This window comes from Nicotiana tabacum, chromosome 4 (genome assembly GCF_000715075.1).
Source record: "Nicotiana tabacum cultivar K326 chromosome 4, ASM71507v2, whole genome shotgun sequence".
Lineage (NCBI taxonomy): Eukaryota > Viridiplantae > Streptophyta > Magnoliopsida > Solanales > Solanaceae > Nicotiana > Nicotiana tabacum.
The window spans coordinates 89962694-89969116 of NC_134083.1; positions in this window are offsets into that span (position 1 = coordinate 89962694).

Here is a 6423-nt window from a genome sequence, read left to right on the forward strand (position 1 = left end):
TATATATATATATATATATATATATATATATATATATATATATATGTATGGGTTGCGCATGTGGCGAGACAAGGTGGGAATATTATTATGCACGTGTGGCGAGACAAGGCGGGCAATTATGTTACTATTGCACACATGGCGAGACAAGGTGGGTTGTGTCAGGGATTGATTTGTGATGATTTATGGTCTGGGGGCATTCTTGTTGTTGATATTTGTGTAGTGGTATACGTACATGTGTGAGCTTTATCTTGTGAAAGCTGTGAGAAAATATTTTACTTGTTGTCCGTTCTTCTTCATCCTTATGCTTATTTGCTGGTATGGACTATGTTAGGACACTTGCACAAGCATACACGTAGTTAAGCATTCTTATCGGATAAGAGGTGTTCTTGATATTGTTGAGCATAGATGCCCACCCTTGTTTACTTGCCTTCTATGTGAGAATGGCTCTATTGGCACGTGAGTCGTCAGTGTGGTTATGAGGTGTTATGAGGGCACAGGATCCAAGTGTTAGGGTTCAGGTATTGAGACCCGTGAGTTGTGAATTATCCGAGGTTCGGTACCTCGTGGAGTTGTTGACTAAAACTTGATGTAAAAGCGGTTGTAATTACTGAGTTATTACTTGTCCTTGCTGTATTCGTGATTCCGGATTTAGGTTGTGTTCCATTCACTTTGTCTGCGTCATTTTCATGATATTCCGCTGATACTTGTTGTTTCTTGCTTTAATGCCATTACTGTATTGTGAGTCATATTGCATAGTCTTTATGTAGACATCATACTTCTGTTATTCATGTACTTATATCTATTCAGTTTATTAGACCAGTGGGTGTCTTGACTGTTTTTCGTCACTACTCCACCGAGCTTAGTCTTGATACTTACTGGGCACCGCTGTGGTGTGCTCATGCTACTCTTCTGCACATTTTTGTGCAAATCCAGGTACTTGTTCGTTAGCTAGCTGGGTGGACTATTGCTGTGGAAACTCAAGGTAAACCTGCTGCTGCGTTCGCAGGTTTCGGAGTCACCTTCTAGTTTTCGTTTTGCACTATTTATTCTTATTTCTGGACAGTTGTATTTAGAAGTTTTCTAGCAAACACTATGTAGAGCTTATGACTTGTACTACCGGTTTTGGGAATTTTAAGAGATTCTATTTAAATAATGTTGTTATTTTGATTATTGTTAGGCTTACCTAGTCTCTAAGACTAGGTACCATCACGATACCCAACGGAGGAAAAATTGGGTCGTAACAGGAACTCAGGGATGAACCAGGTCCATCAGTGGTAGGCATAGATACATGCAGATTCAAAGCACGTGAAATGCACATGTAGGAGATAAACAAAATTTGGCATAATAATAGATATCTCCTGATCGAAAAGATTGCATAATTGATAAGGAGAAGAACTCCTTACTCAACGAGAACATTATCCAAGATAAGGAAGGAGTTAGGAGTTGAGATTAACTAGAACTCTTCCACCAAGGAAGAGTAGCATTAAAACTCTAGTTATTTTCTACTCTACTAACTCTATAAATTGCAGGATGTTCTCATTCTACAGGGGACACACAAAAGCAGAAGTTAAATGTGAATTGAGAGCAAAATAGCAAGGCATTTTGCAAGTAGTTCGTGTGTGATTCAAGTGTGCGAACCTGAACCTACATGAATCGGATAGAAGAACCAGCTCCAAGTGTCCGTCTTTTATTCTAGTTCAATTGTAGTAGACGTTTTCTTATTGTACCTTTCAGTTTTATCTAGAGGCAATTGTAATAGGTACTCAGAGTATTCAAGTTAGAGTTAACTTGAAGTTGTCGCAGCAGTTAGAGGTTGGTTGCCACAACGGGATTAGAGTTAATCCTAGGTTTACAAAAGTATTTTGTAAATGCAGTTTTTGGCTCAGTGATTTAGTGGAGAGTTTAGAAAAATCCTACTGGGAAGTAGGTCATGGTTTTTTCACCTTTTGAGCCATGTGTTTTTCACGTAAAATACTTGTGTTCTTTAAATTCTGTATTTATTATTCCGCAACAGTAGTATAAGGAACACATAGAAGAACCAGGTCCTTTTATAATCTATGCACACAAAAAATTGGGCACCACACAAATCACCTCTTTGTGTGATATTGACGTATAAAGCATCACCATGGCATCTTAAAATAAACTCGAATCTGGCATATGTTTCGTCCAATCTATGTAAAGATGTGATGATCTTTTTGCCAATTTAATTACCATTTACGTACATCAATTGCTATAAATAATTTAAATAAAGCATTGTCGATCATCTTATAAAAATGCATGTTTTATTATGATATAAGCATATCCCAAGAAAAATACTATGATTGATGTTATTACCTCACTCAGTCGGTATGACTGACACATTTCTTATAATTGCTTTCGCCCCAAAGATTATTTAGTCAAGGTGGATACTTTCAAGCAGGAAGAGTGATAGGTAAAGCTGCTGACGGATCCAGTAAGCTCCATTGCTTTGATTAATTTTAGCATATATATAGGATTACTATTTATCTTTTTTCTTAAAATTTTGTTTTTTAACTCATTTATTTCATTTATCTGCTACATAAAAAAACACTGAAACGTCGTTATATTAAATTGTTTTAATTACACTTCCCTCTTTCCCTCTTTTTCCGTTAACCTCTTCCTCTCTTCCTTAGAATTGCACCGGTCCAAATTAATTACCATGTCGTTTCCAGATGTTATACATCCCCACAAACGACACAATAGTTTTCTCAAATTGCAAAGAATTCTCTATGTAAAAATCACTTTGCGGGAAAACAACAAAAAGGCGATGAAGACTACACATTCCAATTCTAAAAGAGGTAGTTCATTTCTTAAAATTCTGTCTATTTTCTTTTCGAGTAGATGTCCATAGATTATTGTAAGCATATTTATGTTGGAATTGTTATGGGTTCTCTTGAAGGTAGACGGCACATTCCAATTGTAAAAGACGTAGTTCTTTTCTTAAATAGTTTTTTTCCCCTTCTTATAGATGTTCAAAGATTTTTGTAGGCATATTTATGTTGGAAATTGTTATGGGTTCTCTTGAAACAGCATGGGGACTCTATTATATTGGAACTTGAAGATGAAAATTTGGGACTTTTCCCTTTTTCTAAATATGGAATATTCATCATAGATTTCTGAAATGAGATTCTGAAATTTGTTGATGTCATATAATGTTCTATGACGTTCACCTTTGGTCTTTCGAACCAGAAAGCCTAATCCATGGGAATTTTCAGCCAATCTAAGCACGGCGAGGAAAATAGGGCCTTTCATTGTGCACTCGAGCAATGAAAGATGGAAGTGGTTGTTCAAAGTCTTTTTTGGCATGTCTGTTATTATTCTAAAAGTTCATCATTACATGTTGTGCAGTACCATCACATTCTCTTCGTTGTATTTCAGTAGTTCTTGAATTCTGACTGAGATGTTAGGATGACTGTTCTCTGAGCAAAGTATTATTTTCTACTCAATGTAGTTTTCATTCTTGATAATGTCGCATATATAGGAAATGTTGAGTACTATAAGTATAGTGACTGGATTTTCTTTAGAAGATGAATTCTGTATTGTCTTCTCAATTTTTGTATGGTAAGAATTGATTGTCTTCTTATTATATGTGTGATAAGCTTTGACTGTGGATGCGGAATTGAATATTTGATAATCTTTCTGTCTTTATTTTTGTAGGTCTTCACAGTTTGGGGATTTCATTGAGAATAAAATTTCTTGATAAACTTATTTTAGGAGGATGGGGGTATCGTTTTCTTGTATATATATAAATAAGGGGAAAAGAATGTCGACTTGGCACCTCTCTTTGGCCAAGAGAAGTACTTTTTTTTTTCTCAAATGTTTGCGTTTTATCTTATTTTTCGACTAAATATATGTTTTCTTCTTTCCAACAGATAAAGTGAAACTGCTGCCATTAAAATTGTGACATATGCAACAATACATATTTTGCTACTATTAATCTGCTGCAGGCTTCCAAGAGAAAAAGGAATGGGGAAGATAATAACATATGTCGCTACAAATGATAGTATTTGGGGAGTCAAATACAAGCTTGATGAAGACGCTATCATCAATGATGTATGTATATTTTGTTACTCTTAATCCGTTGCAGGCTTGTAATTGTAGTGTGAGTTCATATTTAATAGTTTTGCTTTTTTTTTGGATGTAAAAATACCCCTTTTTTGAATATTAGGAATGATTATACTAAGTGAACTTTCTCTCTATATATATATATAGAGAGAGAGATAATAGGCGTATTTGAATGATAGAAGGAATCGGTTAAAAGAGTACTAATCTTTTAGAATTTTTCATAAGATTGTTAAGAAGGGGATTGTTGATTTGGTTATTTAAGGAAGGATAATGATTTCTGGGTATACGGAAGAATTAAAGACTGTGAAATATTAGAAAATAAATTAAAGAAGAAAAAATAAAAAAAAATGTATTCTTATACTATATTTTGTTAAACATTTAAATGTCTAACCTTTATTTTTAACTTCAGATTACTTTTATAAAGAGATGTGTGTGAGAGAGGATGAGGGGAGGTATAATTAAGATTATTTAAAAAGTGAGTTTGGACCTTTTTATATAGCACAAAATATAATATACGAAAAAATTGATCAAGAGAGAAAAATGTAGGAGAAAGGGGAATTGACTTAGATTATTTAAGAAAGGATGTCGATTTTTCATTTTACTGGAGGAATTGAATGATATGAGTATGAGAAGAAAAGAAGAAGAAAATAAAAAAGAAAAGCAAGGTGAAAAGAATGAAAAGAAGCTTAGGAAAGGTGGGAACTAGGAGATAATGTTGGAGTGAATTAAAATAAATATAAGGTACGAGTACATGGAGAAAATTATCAAAATAAAAAATGATAGGAAAAAAAAGGGAAAGATTATCAACAAGAAAAATGACAAAACGGGAGATGGGGAATTCAAAAATGTCATCGGAAAAAAAAATTCAAAATGTCAAGGTAATGGGAAGTAGTAAATGATAAACTATTTTTTTTTTTTTGGTGTATTTTGAGAATTAGAACTATTTTTTTCTCTTTTTAAAAGGGTAAAGAAAAGTATAATATTACTTGAATATAGACTTATTAAATTCTTAAATTGTGAAAGTAGAAGTATTTTACTTAAACATATCAACTAGAAATTTTTAGAAAATAATTGAGAAGGAGGTACAAAATTAAGCGTCTACTATCGGCAAAAAAAAAATCAAAATGTCAAGGTAATGAGAAGTAGTAAATGATAAACTATTTTTGTTTTTTTTTTTTTGGTGTATTTCGAGAATTAGAACTATTTTTTTCTTTTTAAAAAGGTAAAGAAAAGTAAAATATTAATTGAATATAGACTTATTAAATTTTTAAATTGTGAAAGTAGAAGTATTTTACTTAAACATATCAACTAGAAATTTTTAGAAAATAATTGAGACGGAGGTACAAAATTAAGCGTCTACTATCGGCAAAAAAAAAATCAAAATGTCAAGGTAATGGGAAGTAGTAAATGATAAACTATTTTTGCTTCTTTTTTTTTTTGGGTGTATTTCGAGAATTAGAACTATTTTTTTCTTTTTTAAAAAGGTAAAGAAAAGTAAAATATTAATTGAATATAGATTTATTAAATTCTTAAATTGTGAAAGTAGAAGTATTTTACTTAAACATATCATAGAAACTTTTAGAAAATAAATGAGACGGAGGTACAAAATTAAGTGTCTATTATCGGCAACCCTTTTAATATTTCGATATCATAAAAAATATCATGTCGTTAGTTTAACTGCGCGTAGCGCGGACATATTTACTAGTTAGTATTATATTTAATTCTAGAGTTTTCTCTTTAAACCTGTCTTAGGATTAAGGCTGGCAAGTGGGCCGGTCCAGATCCGGAACTGGCCCGGGACCGCAGGCCAAACGGGCTAAACAGGCCAGGACCGTTTGGCCCGATTTTAGCGGGCCTGGTCCAGTCTCGTGGGCTGCTCCTATGATTTGGGCCCATCAGGCCCGGCACCGTTTAGCCCGCCAGGGCCCGGGACCGGCCCGGTCCCTTAGCGGGCTAAACGGTCCCAACGGCTATTTTTTTAAAAAAAAAAAAATAGTCGTTGGGCTGTCAAAAATAGCCGTTGGGCTGTCAAAAATTGCCGTTGGCTATTTATGAAATAGCCATTTAAATCCCAAATTTTTTATAATTACACTTTTTCCCTATTTTCAACTATAAATACCCCATCATTATTTTATTTTTCTTACAAAATCATCAATCTATCACAATCTCTCTCTAATTTACTTCTATAATTGCTACTATTGCTTACTTTATTGTTACAATTTGTGAAACAATTGTGAAGTTGGTGAATTGAAATCTTCAACGATAATCAATTTCCAACAAGTTGTTCGTCAATTCGGTAAACTTGTTCCAACTCTTAAGTTTTAATATTATAATTTTGTT